Raw genomic sequence first — 24,524 nt, 5'->3', positions numbered from 1 at the left:
AAATCCGGGAAAAATCCGGGGATTATTTTTCCTTGTCCATGTAGACACCCTGACCAGCCTCATTCCTGTCACTCCCCACCCCCCACACCTTGTCCCATCCCAGAGATTAATGACAGTGACATCATGATGTATGAAGGAGGTGGGGCCTGGGCTGTTGGAGATATCATCCGGAGGCTGTGTCAATGAGCCCCAGATTCTGGACCCGAGACCAAAAGGCCTTCCAGCTGCTGGTGTGGGCCAGCAGGTGTAGCTGCAAAACTGGAAAAGGCATGTCTGGAGCTGTCTGGAGGGAATGTGAAAGGAGAAAAAGTTATTGCTTTATATTGGTACAAAAATGATTGCCAGTGGCAATAGAGGTCCAGTTGGACACAAACCTGTGTTTTACATCTTGTACATCTTGATTTCCAGGAGAGAGGAACAGAGGAAGCCCAGCTGCCTTGATCCTTAGTGGTAGCTGCATGCCGCCCCTCCCCCCCCCCCCCCCCCCCCCCCTACCACCACCACCCAAATCTTCTGTAAATCACACCATTGTTAACCTCATCACTCATCAACCTGCCAATCATTTGAAAATTCTTGAATTTAAAGAGAATAGGAATATGCGACAAAAAGACTGATCAGCAAGTGTGAAAGCGTTCACCACTTGTTGAGGAATGTCATGATCCATTCTCCTGTTATGGATCACCAAAGCGTAGTCTGCCTCCCGCAAAAACTGGCAGCTGTTCTGTCAAATAACAGCTGTAATGGTGAAAAATGCCTTTTCCATTTGCAGATACATCTGATGAAGAATGACATTCTAAATGCCGCCTGTGGGACACAGATATCAAATTACGTCAGAAATGGACATATTGAATTGTCCCCTTCCACCCACCCCTTCTCCACAAAAAAAATCAGCCGACAGCTTTAATTTGCCACTAATAAAGACTCATGGAGGCACTAGTTGGGGAGTCTTATTTGATGCATCTTCACATGAAATGTACTCTCCCTTGCTTTATAATATCCTGGAAAGATGGCCGATGTTGTGGAAAGAGAGCCCAACCTTCTTCCCAAAGTAATTGCAGTATTTACTCATTTTTGAATGGAACATTTTGCTGTCATGGCAGATATTACCCAGGCCTTTTTGCAGATAGTGTTCCATCCAGACAACAGATGTGATGAGGTTTTTCTGGTACAGATACTATCATCATGGAGCAAGTGAAGCAGTCAGCATGTGGAGAACAACTGCTTACTGATTCAAATGACTTCCCTTTGGTTTTAAACTTTGTCTGTTCCTACTTTCAGCTGCACTGAGGGACTTGGCAATCGTGTATCATATGCAGTTTCTCACCGCAATGGCCTTATTAGACCGTAACACTTACACAGATGACTTTGCAGTAGGTGCTGCGGGTGGAAATAGTGATAATCTGTTACTTTGAACTGGCTACAATATGAGTCAAATCCAGCTGCCTTTGGTTGAAACTGGTGATGTACACTGTGCAACTTGTTGAAATATGGAAATCAGAAGGACAAGAGATCATGAGAACTTCACAAGTATTGGGAGAACTTTTTACAAGCAGCTGCTTGTTGTTATGACCCCCTGGGCTTAATAACCCCAGTATCCATAATAGTGCAAATTTTATTTCAAATGCTTGGGTGGGATAAACTGCCTCAGCATCGTGCCATTTGATGGTGTTCTGGGATGTCGGTGCTTCCAAACCAGTTGTTGTTGTTGTGGTCTTCAGTCCTGAGACTGGTTTTGATGCAGCTCTCCATGCTACTCTATCCTGTGCAAGCTTCTTCATCTCCCAGTACCTACTGCAACCTACATCCTTCTGAATCTGCTTAGTGTATTCATCTCTTGGTCTCCCCCTATGATTTTTACCCTCCACGCTGCCCTCCAATACTAAATTGGTGATCCCTTGATGCCTCAGAACATGTCCTACCAACCGATCCCTTCTTCTGGTCAAGTTGTGCCACAAACTTCTCTTCTCCCCAATCCTAGTCAATACTTCCTCATTAGTTATGTGATCTACCCATCTAATCTTCAGCATTCTTCTGTAGCACCACATTTCAAAAACTTCTATTCTCTTCTTGTCCAAACTATTTACCGTCCATGTTTCACTTCCATACATGGCTACACTCCATACAAATACTTTCAGAAATAACTTCCTGACACTTAAATCTATACTCGATGTTAACAAATTCCTTTTCTTCAGAAACGCTTTCCTTGCCATTGCCAGTCTACATTTTATATCCTCTCTACTTCGTCCATCATCAGTTATTTTGCTCCCCAAATAGCAAAACTCCTTTACTACTTTAAGTGTCTCATTTCCTAATCTAATACCCTCAGCATCACCCGACTTAACTCGACTACATTCCATTATCCTCGTTTTGCTTTTGTTGATGTTCATCTTATATCCTCCCTTCAAGACACCATCCATTCCGTTCAACTGCTCTTCCAAGTCCTTTGCTGTCTCTGCCAGAATTACAATGTCATCGGCGAACCTCAAAGTTTTTATTTCTTCTCCATGGATTTTAATACCTACTCCAAATTTTTCTTTTGTTTCCTTTACTGCTTGCTCAATATAGAGATTGAATAACATCGGGGAGAGGCTACAACCCTGTCTTACTCCCTTCCCAACCACTGCTTCCCTTTCATGTCCCTCAACTCTTATAACTGCCATCTGGTTTCTGTACAAGTTGTAAATAGCCTTTCGCTCCCTGTATTTTACCCCTGCCACCTTTAGAATTTGAAAGAGAGTATGCCAGTCAACATTGTCAAAAGCTTTCTCTAAGTCTACAAATGCTAGAAACGTAGGTTTGCCTTTCCTTAATCTTTCTTCTAAGATAAGTCGTAAGGTCAGTATTGCCTCACGTGTTCCCCGTATTTCTACGGAATCCAAACTGATGTTCCCCGAGTTATACATTTATATACCAAGATGTATAAAAATTTATGAGAAGGGAAGCATTTTCACATGTTTTCTGTGATACTTTCATGTGGAAGCATATGGTGTGGTCTTGTATGTCATGAGCACTTGTAGCAACTGTGAGAAGGTTTATGCTGGCATGAGTAGAACTGCTGGCAGCATTAATGGTGATCAGACTTTTACATAACTTACTCAGGACTGCCAACAGACATAAGTAGAATCATTATTTGGATGGCTCCATGGTGGCACTTGTTTGGTTAATACATTAAAAATTTTGGTATGTAACAGGGTACTAGAGATTCATAAGTACAACTCACGTCCTAGTGGAGACACTGTCCAGGTAGAGGCAATTCTGTCAAGAGGAAAAATGTCTCAAACCTTACGTGCAATGGACATTTGGCGGCATGAGTCACCACTGTTTTCACAACAGTCCTGTTACTGATCAAATTAATATCATAAATACATCACCCCTGTTTGTTTGCTGGAAACTAAAAACTTGCACCCGGATCCACAGGTCCTCCTTACAGGTCACCCCAGGCATTGATAGATACTGAAAGATTTAGTTCCTACTGGAAACTGCTGTGAGTCATTGCACACATTCTTCAATTGAGAAGGAAACTTATTGACAAGGTGGATTTACAGCAGAAGAAATGGCAGCAGCTCTGTGTTATTGGATCAGTGCTGTACTAGAATAGTGTTATTTCATGAAATCAAGCATTGAAGGAAAATAGGTGACTACCTAACAGACAAAAAATCAAGTGTCTCAATCCTTTTTTGGATTAGGACCTGTTGTGTCTAGGTAGTTACTCATGTTATGCCAAATTACCCACTAAAGAATGACATCCACTTATCCTGGATGGAAACCATCTTCTTGCATGACTTTTAACCCTTCATACATCCATGTATGTCATCTTGGAGTTATAATTATGCTTTCAGAGCTTCGATTCTTCTTCTGGATACTACTCACCTGTCTCTTCATAAAGAAGCTTGTTCATCACTGCCACCCATGTGAAATAGCATGCTGTGTCACCAGTAAAGAAATTGAAGATCCTCTGACAGTAATCAGGTAACATGATACAGATCCTTCAAAGTCACTGGCATTGATTCTGTTGTATCCCATATTAGGAAATAGCAGAAATAAATGCTATGTTGTTCTGGTCACCTGTGTTGTGACTAGACCCATTTATGTAGAGCAAATCCACATTGCAACAAAGGATTGATTTTTATTTGCACTACAAAGGTTTATTGGCAGGTGGGGCATTCCACACACCATCTACAGTGACAATGTTCAGACATTAAAAGCAGCCAACAAAGAGATAACAGAACTGTGAATGGCCAGCTTTGCTGATAATACCCACCAGTACCTCATACAACAAAGCATAACATGGAGGTTTATAGTTTTGCATGCAGCTTGGTGGGAAGGACAGTGGGATAGAATGGTGGGTTTAACAAAAGGATGTTTATGGACAGTACTCACACTCCAGCTTGAGTGAGGAAGGGCTATAGAATGTGCTTATAAATATTGAAGCCACCCTCAACTCGAGGCCAGTTCTCAAAATGAGAATGAAATGCTCTCACCAACACACTTCATCATGGGAAAGAGATTTGTGGCATTACCAACAGGTCTCAAGCCAACATCATAACAGACCTGATGAGAGAATTCTGACTCCATCAAAAAACAGCAGAAGATTTCTGGAAGCACTGGAGCAAAGAATATTTCATGCTTTCGTGCAATTTTCACAAAGTCAAAAGCCCAAATGGTAGATTGGTGAGAGTTCAAGTTGTTGGCATCATCAGTTTCAAAGAATAAGTTCTTCCAGGGTACACGTGGATGAAGGGAAGATTGTGCAACCTGAAAGAAGGCAGCTGCTGATGGAAGGCACCTCACCAAGCCTGTCCAGTTGATCATACCATGGAAGTGCACCTGAATGAGGAGAATTTGGCAAATCACTAAATGGCATTTCTGACTTGTCTCTGTATCCCTGCATTTGTAAGTAGAGGCATTACATAACTTCCATTATCTGTAAGTTCTGTGACACTTTGGGAGGAGTAAATTGTCTGATACATTCTTTGTGAGTGCAGAGTCTTTGATTATTCTTGTTTCAAAACTTCAAACAATTAAAAGGTATATAGATGTTCTTCAAAGTTGACAATTGCATGATGTAATAAACTTTTATTTGATGTGGTGAGTAAATTGTATTTTCAAACAACAAGAGAAAGCAGGAAAAGTTAATGTTCAGCATGCTGTCAATGACTGGACTGAGTAAGAGGAACAATGACAGCCAGGTGCTTCTTCAAGGAATCATTTCATATTTACTTTAAATGATTTAGGAATTGTGGTAGACCTGAGTCAGGATGGCCACACATGGATTTGGACCTCACGCCATCCAAAAGTTTTTCCAGTGCTTTGATAATTGAGAAGATTGGTAGTTTGTTAAAAGTTTGAAGATAAAGCAAATGAACAATATTCGGACCAATGATAACATAAACATTCAGCGTCATATCATGAAGAATGCGTGAAATCCACAGATACACCTGGCAGAAATGCATATGTTCTGGGACAGAGCACCTTTGTAAAGTAAAACTTACTTGTGGCCTATGAGTGTTGGCTATGGGACTAAGGGAAGTGTAATCTGTTGTATGCTAGATACAATATTTATTTAATTGGCCAGGTGCAGTTCATACGTAATTTGGGACCATACTGAGTTCCAATGAGGACAGATTGGTGGGAATAAGTGTACTGAACAATGGCACATACAAGGTTTGTCACAACCAGCAGTTTCCTAGATGATATGACAACTAGACTCATTATAATGAATTCATGACAAAAAGTAACAGGAAATAAAAATTAATTCTTAGTGATACAAATTGCCAACTACTGAACACATGTAGTCTTAACATAGCACAAGTATGTCGGAATGCAGCTAGCATTCTGAAGAAGCAATTTTTAGAGTCTTGCACAAGGTACACAATTTGAAAAGAATTGTTGCACAAGGTACACAATTTGAAAAGAATTGCACCCAAATTAAAAATTAGTTAGTGCAACAGCAATGGATTGTCATTTCTCACTGTTTAAAATGGAGGTAACCCTCCAATGAAAGCTGAAGTTTACATGATACCCGCTTTTGATCTTTCCAAGGGTGAATTAAGCCCACTAATTAAGAAGACATTTTAAATGTTTCTGCTATGCAAAAAAGTCTTTCTTTAACAATGGGCCCTGCTTAAAAAAAAATAAAATAAAAAAAAATTAAAAAAAGGCATTGCAGATACAGTTTAAGGAGTGTGTGGCCAAATTTCAGTACCTTCCCTGGCATATATAAATAATCAACCAGAATATTCTGTTCATAGATTAAACACTTTTTCTGTATGAAATAGTAGTATTTACATTACAGGTGTACTTCACTTTTTATATTAAAAGCACCTTCAGTGGGTTTTCTGTATATATATATATATCACACCATAATTTTTATACAAATAAAGTGTTACTTTCTGCCTGACCTGACAATTTCTGCATATCCTCTCAAATGATCAAAGGGTAAGAGATGCCCTTCCACTTCACTTATAGAGCTTCAACGTATGTTCACATCAAAATTATAATGTGAACTGCTTCAAATTTGTACGTAACATGCATAAAAACAAAACTTCATATTGTTCAAGAAAAATCTTCTGATGGTACATTTTGTGTTAAAAATGAAATTGAGTGGAAATAAATATTACTGTTGTAACAAAAATATATCATGGAAATATTATGAAAGTACTCACCATAGAGCAGAGACACTGAGTCACAGATAGGCATAACAGAAAGACTGTCAAACAAGTAAGCTTTCGGCCAAGAAGGCCTTCATCGGAATCAACCCCCCCCCCCCCCCACACACACACACACTCTCTCTCTCTCTCTCTCTCTCTCTCTCTCTCTCTCTCTCTCTCACTCTCTCACTCTCTCTCTCTAATACAACTCTTACACAGGATCACAGTCTCTGGCTGCCGAGGCACACAGAGACTATAGCTGTGTGTGTGAGATCACTAGCTGTCGTCGTCGTGTGTGTGTGTGTGTGTGTGTGTGTGTGTGTGTGTGTGTTTTGAGGGGGGGGGGGGGGTGACAGCCTAATTCCAATGAAGGCCTTTCAGGCCAAAAGCTAGGTGTTTGACTGTTTCTTTGTTGTGCCTATTTGCGACTCAGCATCTCTGCTAGGTGGTGAGTAGTAGTAATTTGTCCTTTTCATAATATTGTCATTGTTCCATCCTGGATTTTCCATTGCTCGAAGAAATGTGTTTAATTTATAAAATTAATATACATATGTTTGCTGCAGAAATGGCACACCAATAAGTATGTTAACTCAGTGGAATGTTATTGAACATCAAAACTAGGTTTTAGGTTACAAAATCCAGTGCAAATTTTCTCCCCTGTAACCGGTGGATGGAAAATAGTGGTTAATTCTCCAGGTAGGAGGTCAGAATTCATTATGTCATCAAGATTATTAGAGGATATCTAAAAACAAAGATGATGTGACTTACCAAACGAAAGCGCTGGCACGTCGATAGACACACCAACAAACACAAACATACACACAAAATACTAGCTTTCGCAACCAACGGTTGCTTCGTCAGGAAAGAGGGAAGGAGAGGGAAAGACGAAAGGATGTGGGTTTTAAGGGAGAGGGTAAGGAGTCATTCCAATCCCTCTCCCTCCCTTACCCTCTCCCTTAAAACCCACATCCTTTCGTCTTTCCCTCTTTCCTGATGAAGCAACCGTTGGTTGCGAAAGCTAGAATTTTGTGTGTATGTTTGTGTTTGTTTGTGTGTCTATTGACATGCCAGCACTTTCGTTTGGTAAGTCACATCATCTTTGTTTTTAGATATATTTTTCCCACGTGGAATGTTTCCCTCTATTATATTCATATCATTAGATTATTAGAGGAAGATCATTAATTTAGATCAAGGCATCAGGCTATAAATGGCAAAACTTTAAATGAAGAGAGGCATCAAGTTATATTTATTCTCATCATCATCATCATCTAACAAGATTAATAATCAGAAATGAATATTGTTGTGTTTCTCATATATGCTAACTGATGCGCGCTTTTAATTAACAGTGCTGGGTGGTAAACTACGGAATACAATTTTTTAGGTTCTGCATCAGTGTTTGACCTGTCAAGGACACTGGCACAACAACTCACAGAGTGTTACCTTTGTTACCTTGCCTGCTGGTAGAAGCCACAAGACTTTTTCTTATGTTGTTAACTTGACTAAACATAACTGTTTTATGTTCAAAAGGGTTGCCAGTGACCAATGGTAAAGGAAGTATGTTATGTTGCATTAAAGGTTTGTCTTGGCATTGGAATGGTACACTTGGAAGTATACCTAGATACAAAAAAACTAAGTAAAGTCCATGTTGGAATGTCAACAAAATTAGGAAAAGGATAGTTTGTTATTCACCATAAAGATGACAGATTGAGTTACAGACAAGTACAACGAAAAGACTACTATGCATTTAACTTTTGGCCAAAGCCTTCTTCAGAAAAGAAAACACATGCACATTTGCACAAGCAAGCACATCTCACACTGTCTCCAGCAGCGGTGACCAGACTGCAGCTGTAATGTTGAATGAAAACAGCTATCTGAAGTGGGGTGGGGAAAGGTAATGGATTTGGGGGAGGCAGGGGAGCACTGTCTGGTGGAGTGTGCAGTGACCAGTGACTAGATGATAGCATGACAAGATTGCCAGGCACAGCATCAGGCTGCTATGGGAAAATGGGGGGGGGGGGGGGGGGAGAGGGGGACAGCAAGTGGAAAAAGAGAGGAGCAGAGAGAGGAAAAAACTGGTAGATGAAAAAACTGGTAGATGCCTTGGCTGAAGTGTGTGCGTGATGAGATTGAGGGGAGGCAAATTGGAAGGGGGTTATAGGACAGAATGGGCAGAAACTGTTGGGTGGATTGTGTGGGGGCATCAGGTTATCTCAGGTTGAGACCAGGATAATTTTGGGAGTCGAGAATGTGTTGTAAGGATAACTCCCATCTGTGCAACCCGGAGAATGTGGTGATGAAGGGGAGGATCCATATTTCACAGATTGTGAAGCAGCCATTGAAATCAATCATTTTATGTTAAGCTTCATGTTGTGCCAAAGGGTGGTCTACTTTGCTCTTGGCCACAATTTGGCATGGCTTTTTTTCTGGTGGACAACTTGTTAGTAATTATGCCAATATAAAAGCTGTGCAGTGGTTGTAGCAGAGATGGTATATGACATGGCTGCTTTCACAGGTGGCCTGGTTTCTGATGTAGGATAATCCTGTGGCAGGGCTGGAATAAGAAATGCTGGAGGGTGGTGAAGTGCTGGATTGGCCAGGTCTTGCATCTGGGTCTTCCAAAGGCATATGATCCTGGTGCATCCTAGTCCATCCCTGTGCCACTCCCAATCTCAAGCCCTTTTTACAGGCGTCATATCCCTGTATGTAGTCTGATTACACCTGTGGGCCCTCTTTGCATACACGTGGACTCTGTGGAGGTAAGTCAATGCTAACCATGTAGTATTCACATTGCCAACTGAACTGTGGTCAGCAAGGGTAGCTGATGAAGTAGAATATTCTGGAGTGCTGCAGACTGACTTGTGATAGCTTTTCTTCCAAGAGAGACAAAATGCTCTTCCTTTCTTTTGACAGTCTTTTGCTGTTTTACCCTGGTTGAGGCAAAGAAGGCACCTGTTGCTGGATCTCAAAATCCTTAGACAATCATGAGCAAACTTCACCTTCTCACAATCTTGTGCCCAGTGGGTACACTGTCCACAAAATGCTCAGTAGGCTTCTACTCTCTGTATGAACCTGCTTGCTGTATGTACTGACTTGGATCAAATATTGAGGGCTGCATAGAGGGCACAATGTCAATTGGTCTGCAAGTTTCCCCATGAATCTTTTGCACTGTTAAGGTCCCATGTACATCTTCTAACAAGAGTTCAATCAGTTTCAGTATGTTTCCTTCTGGCAATTGTTCCTTCTTCATATGAATTATCCCCTCTCTGTATGAATTACCGAGCATCAACGTATTTCTTCCAGATAAGGATTAACTATCTTAGAAACTAAAACTAAATCCTAAGCCTCCGTGTCCTCTCCTAGTGCCTGCAGATCTTGAATGTGTGTATTGCATTCAATAAATGTTAAGATAAAAGTTTCTGGGGAATAAGATATTACGGGTGTTATACCTTCCAGATATGCATGGATAATTCCATTCTTATCACCAAAACATTGCATGTAGTATTTACTTGATTTGTTCACATGTAGCTGCAGTTCACATGTAGCTGCAGTTAATGGTGACTTGGATACCTCTGAACAAGTTCATGTTTGTAGATAGTTGACAAGCTCAGGAGTGCACTGATAGAGGATTCAAACTGTTCCCAGAAATGAGACCAATGCTCAATGTCAGGGAGGGAGGGGGAGGGGAGGGGAGGGGGGGCAGCTCTAACTTGATCAGTTGATCGGAGCCAGTCAAACACTGTTACTGAAAGGCTATGTAGAAATCTCAGGAAGCATCCTGTCAGGCATTTGAACATCTTCCCTCAGTACTCTTAGTTCAGCTTCACGATTACCTGTTTCACGATGTTTGTAAAGTTTTCACATGCTACTGTGTCAGTTTTGAATTCCATATTGTTGAGTAAGTCTAGGATAGCATCATCCAAAGTCATTGAAGTGTCCTAAGTTTCGTGCAATTGTTTGCTAAGGTATTCTGTGCCATTTTTGGAAGTTAAATATATCTGATTAATGAAGTGTGTAGTGTTGGAACACTGAATACCTTGTTTGCATTTCAGCTTCGTCAGTTTCGTTATCTGTGCTCATCTTTAGATACAACTGAAACATCACTAATAGGTGGCAGCACTTCACAATCCTTAATGTTAAACTTCTTCACTAGACATTAGCTATTGACTTTTGACATAATTTAAGAAATATTCTTCTGCCTTCTATTAAAATATTAGTGAAACAGCTAGTATATGAGCAATAAACTGATACATTACAATAATGAATGCTAGTAAGCTGAAGGCCACACTGCTTAAATGAGTTACCTGAGAGCATACACCGTATTTTACACATGAGGAAATTCTAACGTTTAGTCCCACAAAATCAGTGTATAAGATCTCTTGAATTGTTGTTGTTATTGTTGTGGTCTTCATCCAGAGACTGGTTTTATGCAGCTCTCCATGGTACTCTATCCTGTGTAAGCTTCATCATCTCCGAGTAACTACTACAACCTACATCCTTCTGAATCTGCTTAGTGTATTCATCTCTTGGTCTCACTCTACAATTTTTACCCTCCACAATTCCCTCCAATACTAAATTGGTGATCTCTTGATGCCTCAGAATGGTCCTAACAACTGATCCCTTCTTCTAGTCAAGTTGTGCCACAGATTCCTCATCTCCCCATTTCTGTTCAATACCTCCTCATTAGTTACATGATCTACCCATCTAATCTTCAGCATTCTTCTGTAGCACCACATTTCGAAAGCTTCTATTCTCTTCTTGTCTAAACTATTTATCATCCGTGTTTCACTTCCATACAAAGCCACACTCCATACAAATACTTTCAGAAAAGACTTCCTAACACTTAAATCTATACTTAATGTTAACAAATTCCTCTTCCTCAGAAATGCTTTTGTTGCCACGGCCAGTCTGCATTTTATATCCTCTCTACTTCAACCATCATCAGTTATTTTGCTCCTCAAATAGCAAAACTCATCTGCTACTTTAAGTGTCTCACTTCCTGTTTTAATTCCCTGAGCATCACCTTATTTCATTCGACTACATTCCATTATTCTTGTCTTGCTTTTGTTGAAGTTCATCTTATATCCTCTTTCCAAGACACCATCCATTCTATTCAACTGCTCTTCTAGGTCCTTTGCAGTTTCTGACAGAATTACAGTGCTGTCGGCAAACCTCAAAGCTTTTATTTCTTCCCCATGGATTTTAATTCCTACTCCAAATTTTTCTTTTGTTTCCTTTACTGCCTGCTCAATATACAGTTTGAATAACATTGGGGATAGGCTGCAATCCTGTCTCACTCTGTTCTCGCTACTGCTTCCCTTTCATGCCCCTCAACTCTTATAAATGCCATCTAGTTTCTGTCTCCTTCAGAATTTCAAAGAGATTACTCCAGTCAACATTGCTAAATTGCTCTGCAAATACTAGAAACATAGGTTTGACTTTCCTTAATCTGTCTTCTGAGATAAGTCATTGGGTCAGTGTTGCCTCATGTGTTCCAACTTGAGAATCCAAACTGATCTTCCACGAAGTTGCTTCTACCAGTTTTTCCATTTGTCTGTAAAGAATTCATGTTAGTATTTCACAGCCATGACTTATTAAACTGATAGTTTGGTAATTTTCACACCTGTCAACACCTGCTTTCTTTGGGATTGGAATTACTAAATTTTTCTTGAAGCCTGAGGGTATTTCACCTGTCTCATACATCTTGCTCACCAGATGGTAGAGTTTAGTCATGGCAGGCTCTCCAAAGGTTATCAGTAGTTCTAATAGAATGTTGCATACTCCCGGGGTCTTGTTTGGCTTAGGTCTTTCAGTGCTCTGTCACATTCTTCTCCCATTTCATCTTCATATACATCCTCTTCCATTTCCATAATATTGCCCTCAAGTACATATCTCTTGTATATACCCTGTATGTACTCCTTCCACCTTTCTCTTTCCCTCCTTTGCGTAAGACGGATTTTCCATCTGAGCTCTTGATGTCATACATGTGGTTCTCTTTTCTCCAAAGATCTCTTTAATTTTCCTGTAGTCGGTATCTATCCTACAGTTAGTGATATATGCCTTTACATCCTTACATTTTCTCTGCAGCCATCCCGGCTTAGCCATTTTGCATTTCCTGTCGATCTCATTTTTGAGATGTTTGTATTCCATTTCACCTGCTTCATGTACTGCATTTTTTATATTTTCTCCTTTCATCAATTAAATTCAATATCTCTTCTGTTACCCAAGGATTTCTGCTAGCCCTCGTCTTCTTACCTACTTGATCCTCTGCTGCCTTTTTTATTTCATCTCTCAAAGGTACCCATTCTTCTTCTATTGTATTTTCCCCCCTGTTTGTGTCAAACATTCCCTAATACCCTCTCTGAAACTCTGTACAACCTCTGGTTCTGTCAGTTTATCCTAGTTTTAATCTATAGTTCATAACCAATAAATTGTGGTTAGAGTCCACATCTGTATCTGTAGACACTACGAAAATTCAATAAGTTCTCATTGCTTGTGTTTTTCCACAGTTTCAGCACCACAGAAGTGTAGTAGCAATTAAAAAGTGATTAAATGTCAATCAGAGAACAGAATTATTTTACACAAACTTACAGATCATGTAAATTATGTAACGCTGTTTGCCTTGATGGTTAATGATGTGAAGGAGAATGTCTAATCAGGCAATCTTCTGCCTAAAGAAAGTTGTGGCTACAGTTGCTGCTTTTGCATCTTTCATTGGATACACATCATGCAAATGCGGGAAACAGTTAATTTGTCTGGCAGTAATGATGTGCTTCATATGGTGGTAAAAGTCTAATGATGTCAATGTGGGCGTGTTCAAATCGCTGACTCCTTATAGGGAAAGTACTGAACAGAACTGTAGGATGCTAAGTTATTTTGTTGTGCTGCAAAGCATTGCACTGATGGACTGATGCCTTGCAATCCTCATTGATATTTGGTCATATAAATGCCATTTTCACTAGCTGTACAGTAGTCGTTACTCTTGGACGAGAGCAGTTATGGAGAGAGGAAATTGCTTGCCAGCAGAAATCTGCTGTAACAAACGATAGAATTTCTAACATTGATATGTGGCAGTATAACACTACATTCAAGCATAATATTTGAATATGTCAGAGCTGTAAGCCTGACAATGCTTCAAGGAATGGCTTCAGTTAATTGTCTGCTTCCTGGACATTGGCAAGTTCTCTGAAGCCAGATTCCTTCTCAGGGGTGTCTATGTGAGGTTGTTCATCTGCTGGATCATTCTACTCACCATCAACAAGTCGAATATCGGTAATAAATTTCACAATGAAGTCCAAAAGCCACAACTGGTGTGCTGATGTCTTGTCTGAATCCTAACGGAAACTGAACAAGAGGAGCTTATGGTCTTTGATAACTGGAATATCTACCTTCAAATATGTGCCTAAATTTTGATTGAGGTATATGCTGCATAGAGCTTGTGATTATGAATTGGCCAATTTGCTTGTGATGCTGATAATTTTTTATTGAAGAAAATGAGAGAGAACAAGCCATGTTGTACTTGTTGTTGTAGTACAGCTCCAATGGCAGTTGATGATGCATCCCCTATAACTGAAAGAAGTGCAGGCAACCCTTGCAATAGCAGCTTTCATTTTGGAAGACGATATTTCATTTTGATCATTCCACTGTAGCAGCCTCCATACTTACACGAACCTTTTAAAAATGTGTTGAGAAGTGCTGCCAACAATGTATGACTGCACACGAAACATTGATAAAAAATTGTCAGGCCGAAGAAATGGCATAATTCACATATTATAGTCGGTTTTGGAAACTGAGAAATATCTTCTGCTCAGTTTTGCATTGGCATGATTTCTTGTGCAGTGAAAAGGTATCCTAAATATGTTATTTCCATCACTCCACTGACACATTTTGACAGATTAATCACTAAGCTATGTTCTCTTAGTCAAATGAACTGTTGCTGTAAGTTTACTATTTGCTGTGCCTCACTGAACAACATTATGAGTAGATCATCAATTGGACGTAATAGAACTCTGTCGTTAGTTATTTCATCTATGAAGTGCTGGAATGGCTGGGCAACATTGTGCAGTTCAAAAGGCATTTGCACAAATTCATAAAGTCTGAATGTAGTGCAGGTAGTGGTTTTATGTATATTTTCTGGTGCAATGGATGTATGTTATAGAGCTTGGATGACATCTGTCATGTAGGAAACTACTTTGTGATTATGCATTTGTGTGGAGGCAGATGATGAGGTCATGCATAAACAGATGGTCTTAATGGGGTGACAAAGTGATGTACCGGTGAGTGTTTTACTGGCGCTGGAGTAGGCAATGGATAGGTGACTTAAGGAACTGTCAAAGTAGGTCATCGTATGGTGAATCACCAGCAGTCACTTCATGGCCAGCGTGGCATAGGTGTCCATGTCTAATGTTGTTGAGCCAAACAGTTGTCAGTGATAAAGATCTGAGAGTGTATAGCATGTCAGCAACAATGAATTTCCAAATGAATTCAGATTGAATATGGAAGTTTAAATGTAAGGTGACGTATCCGTACATCTTGATGGAAGATTTGTTCACAGCATCCAGGTAACGCGTAGGTATTTTGCTATGGAAGATGAGAAGGTTAAACTAACGCATCAGCATTTATATCAATGAAGAATTGTAGCTTGGTGTAATGCTCTGTTTGAAATCAGATGCCATCATTGCCGATTTGTGGGAGCATTTTCCTTCTTGCAGGTTGGTGAGCACTGCTGAGCTGCAGCTCCATATTTTCTGTGATACCAACAGATATTCTCCCTGGTGGGAAAATGTTTGTTTCTTCTGGAAGATTGCCACAACTACAAAGCATATGTATAGTGCCATATTTGTAGGGCCACAATTTGCTTAGACAGTTTGGTTACTTGGCATGAATTGCTTCCAAATGACACTGTGTATTAAGGGGGATGGCTGTGATGTATGTAGTGGATACATCGAGATTGTTCAGCCAGCAGTTTGAGTGTTTTTCAGGTGGTTGTAGGTTACATGACGCGGGTTGAGTAGTTCTGCGTGGGGTGGTTGACACGAAAACTTAGATGAGATGCATTCTATCATTTGGGCACATGACTCAATTATATTTAGTGAGTGATACAATCAGTGCATGGCTTAGAAACTCAGACTCACCGAATGTTGTATGGAAATACAATTCATTCAACACTGCATATATAAGTTAGTTACATTGATTCTCATGAACTTCAAAGAATATGTATACAATATATCATTTACTTATGCAAAGTTCAGAAAAAACATAAATAATTGAAGAGTCAGCATCACACACAAAATGTATCAGACGATTTGCTGTCCACACTTCACCAATAGACTAAGCATTCCTTCCCTGCATGCAAGTTCTCATTTCTCCTTATCTCTCTTCTCATTACATAGTATCTTGCCTGACACCTGAAGTGCTACTGACTTCATCGTTATTTTCTTTTCGTAATGTTTGCTCCACATGTGGCAGGGTCTACCATTGATAAGTATTCAGTGACCCATCTATGATTTGAAAATTATTTTCTTTAAATTTTAACTATGGGGCTAAATGTCCACCATGTAGCCACAAATGTTTGTTACACAAAGCCTCCTATGTGTAAATTTCCTAAACTCTGTTCTTTGAATATTTGTGTTTCACTTCATTGTGCCATGTGTTTCGAGGAGCAGATATGGAGAACCACTGTGGTAAACTGGTTGAAAACCCAGCTAAGGCTGCCTTGTGTATCAGACCATCAGTCATTAAGTGAGTGATCAAATTGGATATGAGGGTGGTTCACCTTCCTGCCCTGCAAGCTAGTGTGCTGCCCACATAGCTAAAGAACCACATCAAATTCTGAATGATATCGTTCAGATAGAGAATTCAAAATGATATTTGTATTCGATCATATTTTTCTTTTAAAGAAGAAAAAGTGACAGGAGCTTGGCATTCATTTACTGGGTACGGGCTTGGCAACCCCATAGTTCCTGAGCTGGGGGCTCGTAAGCGCCACCAGTCTTCTGTCACCTTAAGCTCTGGGCATGCTTCAGCACCACTGTGTGGCACGGCGATGGAATGTTGTGTGTCTCAGGAAATGGGGATCTTGGCTTGACCACCTGGATTGCGAGGACAAAATAACCGTATATTAAAAAAAAAACTCTCAATCTCAAGGTGTGCTGCACACTGATAGGATGCATGGCTGTTGAGGTGGAACAGTCGTTAGTAGGCAACCTCTGAGGAACCTGCTGCACCTCAGTTGTATAAGGCTTACTCAGGCACATGGGGCTCTGTGTGAGTGAACCCTTATTTTCATAGCCACTTGTGGGACCAAAATAAATCCTCCGAAATTTTCCTTACCCCCTCCCAGCGGAAAGGGTGGGCCGCTGGAAGGTACCAACACCCAGTCTAACAAGAGGCCTCGTGTAGCCAGTCCTGATTGAGTCACTAGTAACAGAATGCATGCTGTTTCACAGAATGTGTTTCTTATCATTAAAAGAAAAGAGGGGATTCTGAAAAAGTTTCGCCATTTTATATACAGAAATGCTTAGAAGGCATTGCTGCACCTTAAAATCTGTTAAACGCTTGCGCAATGGAACCCTACTGGTTGAAACATCTAGCTCTCAACAAGTCAAGAACCTTCAGAAAGCGCAGTGCTTTGGGGAGTTTGCAATAGAAACTGAATTGCAGAACACCTTGAACTACAGCAAAGGCGTAGTGACTTGCAGGGATCTAGTTGACATTCCCCAAGAAGAACCGAAAGCCAAATGGTCGTGGGAAGACATTCTCGATGTGCAACATGTTGTGAAATTGGTGGAGGGCAATCTTGTAAAGTCAGATTCTTTTACCCTCACTTTTAACAGCAGCAAACTACCAGAGCATGTGAAGACAGGTTTCCTACACCTCAGTGTACAACCTTATTACCCAAATCCAATACGGTGTTTTAAATGCCAGCATTTTGGGCACACTACTCTGAGCTGTAGAGGAGAAGCCACCTGCATGAAATGTGGTAAAGCTGCCCATGAGGGAGTTGGTTGCTTGTCACCTCCAAAGTGTGGCAGCTGCTCTGGGGATCACCCTGTGAGGAACAGGGTCTGCAGAGTTTTCCTTGAGGAGCAGGAGATCCAGGAGATCAAAATGACAAAGCGCATCCCATATGGTGAAGCCAAAAAGTTGTACAAATCCATGCAGCCACCCATATTTGCTGAATCCTTTTCTTCTGCTCTGACACAGCCAGTCCTGAAAACTGATGCTGCTACACAAATGGAGTTTGCTACTGTCAGCACCAGCACCTGTGTTAGTCAGAGCACATGTGCTGCTGCAGATCCTTTGAATCCTGCCCCCCATACTTCAGAGAAGGCTGTGGTTGTTGACATCGTGGACCTTCCTGCCCCTCCACAGGTCAAGTCTTGTGCACCGCCCAGCACTGCTACACCCCCTACCACTTCTGAGACAGTGGCTCCAAAGCCGTCTCGGATCAAAAAATCAAAATCGCAGTCCAAGAATCACCCCCGGAAGGAGACAGTCCGCACACAGTCTGATGATGTCGATGTCATTCTATCTGATGGCACTCTCGAATCTTCTTCAGAGGCAGTGGAGGTTGATGTCGGACTGGAGCAATCATCTCACCCCAAAACTGGGCCTCCACCAATTGTGGGGCCCCACTTCCCTGGCAGAAAGTCAGGATGAAAGTACTACCACTCTGATAGATAGCTCCCATTATATATTATACAGTGGAACATGAATGGATTAAGGACACATGTGGAGGAACTGAGACTCCTTGCACAGCAACATCCCCTGTGCTTGCGTTTACAGGAGACACATTTAAAAGCATCTGATGCTTCTGTACTAAGGGGATATACACTACCAGGTGTACCGGTATGAAATGAGCATTTTTTTGTGAAAACGAAACACTAATTTTGAATTGAAAAGTAAAAACATTTTATTCAAAGTACTGACCATTGCTTTCTATACATTTTGACCACCTTTCTGGCAATTTTTGGACACCACGCCAATAGAAATGTTCATGTTTTGAAGCAAACGAATCAGACACCCAATTTTCGACTTCTTCGTTGGAATCATAGTGTTCCTCAGCCAATGCGTGTCCCATTGATGAAAACAAATGGTAGGTGGAAGGGGACAAGTCTTGTACTACATCGGGTGGGGTAGCAGCTCCCGGCCAAGTGTTTTGATTGTATCATGACCCAGTTTTGCTTTGTGTGCAGGTGCACTGTCATGTAAAAAAAATACTTTGCCATGTCTTCTGGCCCATTCTGGTCTTTTTTCGATCAATGCATAGTTCAAATTGATCATTTGTTGTCTGCAGCGATTATTATTCACAGTTTCACCAGGTTTTAGAAGCTCATGATACACCACGCCTTTCTGATCCCACCAAACACAGAACATTGTCTTCTTGCCGAATCGATCTGGTTTTGCAGTCGATGTTGATGGTTGTCCCGGATTAACCCATGATTTTTCCCATTTAGGATTCTTAAAATAAATCAATTTTTCATCGCCAGTAACAATTCGATGCAAAATTGATACCGAGTGAGGTGGCGCAGTGGTTAGCACACTAGACTCGCATTCGGGAGGACGACTGTTCAATCCCGTCTCCGGCCATCCTGATTTAGGTTTTCCGTGATTTCCCTAAATCGTTTCAGGCAAATGCCGGGATGGTTCCTTTGAAAGGGCATGGCCGATTTCCTTCCCAATCCTTCTCTAACCAGAGCTTGCACTCCGTCTCTAATGACCTCGTTGTCGATGGGACGTTAAACACTAACCACCACCACCAACACCGTAAAATTGATTTTCTTTCATGTCCTTGAAGCAAAATTTGACATATGGTTTTTCGGTTTTGCATCTGTCTTTCATTCAGTACATGTGGCACCCATTTTCCACACATTTGGATCTTTCCCATAGCTTTCAAATGGTCAGAAATTGTTTGTTGTACAACATTAGCATTGCTGCCATTTGCTTCTGACTCAAAGTATCATCTTCCTCCAATACTGCTTGTAATTCGGCGTCTTCGAACTTTTTTGATGGTCTTCCATGTTCTTCATTTCTTACACAAAATCATTATTTCTGAACCGTTGAAACCATCTTTTGCATGTTGCTTCTGATAGAGCATGATCACCATATGCCTCGACAAGCATTCCATGCGACTCTGCAGCACTTTTTTTCAAATGAAAACAAAAAATTAATGCTTTCCGCAAATCGTCACTTTCTAGTACAAAATTCGACATTGTTAACATGATGAAAACATATGATGTTTGTTCCATGACAATGCATACTAAATATCTTTGACAGATGTCATACCAACCAAACAAAAAGAAAAAATGAAGGCTCGTTCACAGCAAATGTTCCCTATCGACACATTTGTATCTTAACACTCATTTCATACTGGTACACCTGGTATATTGCAATGATGACCTGACTGGGGAAAGGGCCAAAGGAGGGGTTGCTGTGTTTGTCAGTAATAGGCACCACTCCTCTGCTCTTCCTCTGGATACTGACCTGCACACAGTTGCATTTGAAATTCATGCACGTTGGAGGTTTACATTTCGCTCTCTTTATTTACCTCCACTGGATGCAGTACACTCTGAGGCTTTCACAGATCTAATGGAACAACTCCCCCGACCATTTCTCCCCCTGGGAGACTTCAATGCCCATCATGTCCTGTGGGGCTCAATCTCTTCTTGCCCTCAGGGTCGAGTCTTGGAGAGCCTATTGACACCTCGAGAGGTATGCATCATAAACACTGGTATTCTGACTCATTTCTGTGCTGCTACTGGGTCATTCTCACCCATTGACCTATCTCTTTGCTCTCCAGCCCTCGCCAACTCTGTTCACTGGTAGGTCATTGACGATATCCATTCCAGCGACCACTTCTCCATCTGAATTCATCTACTGGATGGTATGTTGCTGGAACAGAAGCCACCATTATGGATGATAGACAGGGCTAACTGGATGCTGTTCGACCAGTTGGCTGTGTTTGAACAGCGATACAGCATCCGGGAATGGGTGGATCACATCACACATATAATCCATCATGCTGCTGACCCATCCATACCAAAGTCTTTAGCGCTCTTAAGGGGCGACCTGTACCTTGGTGGAAAGACGAGTGCTATTCAGCCATCCAGGACAGGCCTGCAGCTGTTAGAAGATTTAAATGCCACCCAACAGCAGACAATCTCACCACCTTTCAAATCACGAGAGCCAAGGCTCACTGTGTCATTAAGGAGAGCAAACAAAATCATAGCATGAGTTCCTGGACTCCATCAACCGTTCCACTTGTTCCACAAAAGTATGGGAAGCCATCCGGAAGATTTCCAGTACACACAGCTGTTTACCAATAGCAGTAGTGCTGAAACAGGGGTGCCTCCGAACAACACCCAGAGACATTGTTCAGACGCTGGCTGAGCATTTTGCACAAACTACTGCCAATGCAAGCCAGGACCCGGTGTTTCGTCGCTACATGCGACTGCAAAGAGGACAAAGTTGGACTTCAGGTCCAACAGTTCTGAGGCCTACAATTCCTCATTCTCGATGTGCGAGCTTGAATCAGCACTGACTGAGACTTATGACACTGCACCCTGTCACAACCACACCCAGTACTGCACACTTCAACATTTACCAGTGACATCCAAGGAAAGTCTACTAGAATGTTTTAATCTAACATGGCAGACAGGCTATTTCCCCAGCTCATGGAGGGAGGCAATTCTGATCCCTCTCCTCAAGCCAGGAAAGGACCGCACATGTCCCAGTAGTTAACAGAGCATCACCTTAACGAGCTGGTTGTTAGAGACCAGGCAACTCCTTAGCCGCTCTCAGTGTGGATTCCGAAGATTTCGATCCACTGTCGACAACCTGACCATCCTGGAGCTATTCAGCAGGCTTTCCTCCATGAGCATCACTGTATGGACATTTACTTTGATATAAGTAAGGCATACGATACTAATTGCAGACACTGTATTCTTGCACTACTGCATCAATGGGGCTTTTATGGCCACCTCCTTATTTTCATTTGATCTTTCCTGTCTCAGCAGTTTTTTAGGATCTGAGTTGGTGAGACACTGTCTGATCGATTTGAGCAGGAGAATGGTGTCCCTCAGAGCAGTGTTTTAAGTGTTACCCTGTTTGCCATAGCCATCAGTTACAACTTACAGTCTGGCAGTTAGAGGAGTGGGCTGCAAAGGTGGGTTTTCAGTTTTCTGCCGATAAGTGTGTGTGTTCAATTTAATCATTCTCGTCACCTTTTTAATTTGCATGCCTTAAAGATGGGGAACACCATCCTACATTTTAGAGACACATTGCCGTTTCTGGGCCTCATTTTTGACTCCAGGATGTCATGGTTGCTGCACCTGCAAGACTTGAAAGCCACAACCTAGAAGGCACTGAACATCCTCAAGTGCCTTAGCCACAGGTATTGGACAGCGGACAGGGCACATCTCCTCTAGTTTTATCAGGCTTTTGTGTGTTCGTGGCTGGACTACGGGTGCACAGTGTATGGTTCAGCGAGGCCCTTTTATTTGTGGATCATTGACACTGACCACCATGAGGGGATTCGGCTGGCCATTGGTGCTTATTGGACCAGTCCCAAACCTATCCTCTGTGTTGAGGTGGGGGAACCGCCATTTACCATCTGGTGCCAGCTCATGGTGAGCCAAGCGTGTAAGTTCCTCGCAGCTCCAACTTCACCTGCACACCGTACTGGAGAGCCTTTTTTTCCAACCATCCACGAGCCACGATGCCATTCGGGATCTGCGTGCAGCATGTGCTGGAGCCACTCAGTGTGGTGCCAGTCCGACCCCAAATCCATGGTTTTAGCCAGGCCCAGAGTGATTTTAGATTTGGTGCCTTACAGGAGAGATAGCACTCCTGGTTCCATTTTTAATGCCTTATTTTCTGCCATTTTATCTGACCACCACAACCATGTAGCTGTTTTTATGGATGGGTCTAAGCAGGGTGACTCCATTGGCTGCTCTGTCATTTTCCTGGATATTGCCCTCAAGGTCAGACTGCCTCCCGAATTTACCATCTTTGACGCAGAATTACATGAGATCTTGTGGGCACTGGAGCAGATGAGACATTCTTTCAGTGTTAGATTTCTCATCTGTTCAGATTATTTGAGTGCCCTTTACTCTCTCCAATGTTTGTACCCAGCAGATAAAGTGATCCAGACTATCCAGGATGCCCTCCTCCAACCACAGCAACTGGGGAAAGAGGTGTCTTTCTGCTGGGTACCAGGGGACATGGGAATTGTGGGGAACGAAAGGGCAGATTGAGCTGCCAAGGAGACGAGTTGTGATCGTCAGGTCTTTCAGTGTGCTATCCCCCTGCATGCTCTCACCTTGCTGTTGAGGTATAAAGTCTTGTGTCGATGAGAAGACGAGTGGCTAGAAGTGACCGACGACAGCTCCATATCGTCAAGCCCACAACTCGGCTGTGGAGTACTTTCTTCCAGCCACGTCAAAGGGATGAGGTCCTTCTTACTCATCTTCGCACAGGCCACAGCCCTATGACGCATAGAGTTTTTCCTCTGGTGAGAGGACCCTCCAGTGTGTGGTGCTTGTGGCATGCAGATCACTGTGCGCCACATTTTATTGGACTGCATTTTATTTACTGACTAGCGGAACGTGGCAGATTTTCCGGCAGATCTGCAGTCTATTTTATGTACTGATCAAACGAGTGTGGTTCGCGTTTTATAGTTTTGTGAATTGTCCAATGTATCTAACAAGATTTTGGGGAGGTGTCAACAGGATGACTGGCTCACCCAAGTTTTTTGTAAGTGGTCAGCCAGTCATATTTCCTTGTGCGTTTCTGTTAGCTCTCTGTGTTTTGTTTTCCCTCTGTTTTAATTCCTTAATTAGCTGTCTTCTCTCCTCATTGGGTTTAGTGCATGTGAGACAGAGTGGCTGTGTGGTCGTTTGGAGTGCGTGCTTGTACGACAATTTTATTTCTTCTCCACATTATTTGTTTTAGTAAGTGTCATGGTGCTGATAACCTCGCTGTTGGGCATCTGATCAAGGAGTCATCTTGAAGTCGCTGATTTAAGCTATGTTTAGTTCAATTGTGGTTCCTGGGTATAAGAGAGATAATTGTATTTTAATTGTAGCTTCTATCACATGCAGGTACACCTATTATCTGCTGGAAAATGTATGAGATAATAAACTAACATGTAGGTGACATATACAATAACTAAAATAGAATTATCAGACAGTGTAAATTCCATGGTGGAATAGTGAGTCCTATTCCCCATCAGGTTTTGACTACCTCTTGTTGTGCCGTGAAATGAGAAATGTTCCACCCACTATCCTTTCCACCCCTCCCACAGTGGGATACTGCCATCCACCAAACCTGCACAATATCCTCATCAATCCCTACACAACGCCGGCCGAAGTGGCCGTGCGGTTCTAGGCGCTGCAGTCTGGAACCGCGAGACCGCTACAGTCACAGGTTCGAATCCTGCCTCGGGCATGGATGTGTGTGATGTCCTTAGGTTAGTTAGGTTTAAGTAGTTATAAGTTCTAGGGGACTAATGACCTCAGCAGTTGAGTCCCATAGCGCTCACATCCATTTGAACCGTTTTTTGATCCCTACACAACCCCTACCCCGACCCATTGCCTCATGGCTCATAGGCCTGTGACAGACCTGTCTCATATGTCCTCCCACCACCATCTTCTCCAGTCCAGCCACCAACATTACCTATCCAGTCAAAGGCAGGGCTACCTATGAAACCAATATCATGATCTACAAACTAGCTGCCACCATTGTGCTGTTTTCTATGTGGGCATGAGTAATAACAAGCAGTCTGTCCACATGAATGGTCACTGGCCAAAAAACAGCTGGGCCACCCAGCTACTGAGCACGCTGCACAACACAACATATTTCATTTCAGTGATTGCT

At 41.9% G+C, this 24,524-nt stretch overlaps 1 protein-coding gene across 1 annotated transcript in view; it reads left to right on the top strand.

The window, feature by feature from the left end:
• The window catches only part of LOC124787783 (85/88 kDa calcium-independent phospholipase A2-like), a 178,575-nt gene that overhangs the window by 85,694 nt on the left and 68,357 nt on the right, over positions 1 to 24,524 (top strand). The gene's annotated exons all lie outside the window — the stretch shown is intronic.

The sequence above is a fragment of the Schistocerca piceifrons genome, chromosome 3, assembly GCF_021461385.2.
Source record: "Schistocerca piceifrons isolate TAMUIC-IGC-003096 chromosome 3, iqSchPice1.1, whole genome shotgun sequence".
NCBI lineage: Eukaryota > Metazoa > Arthropoda > Insecta > Orthoptera > Acrididae > Schistocerca > Schistocerca piceifrons.
Note: the sequence above shows the minus strand (reverse complement) of the source record. Positions and strands in the feature narration are given on the sequence as shown.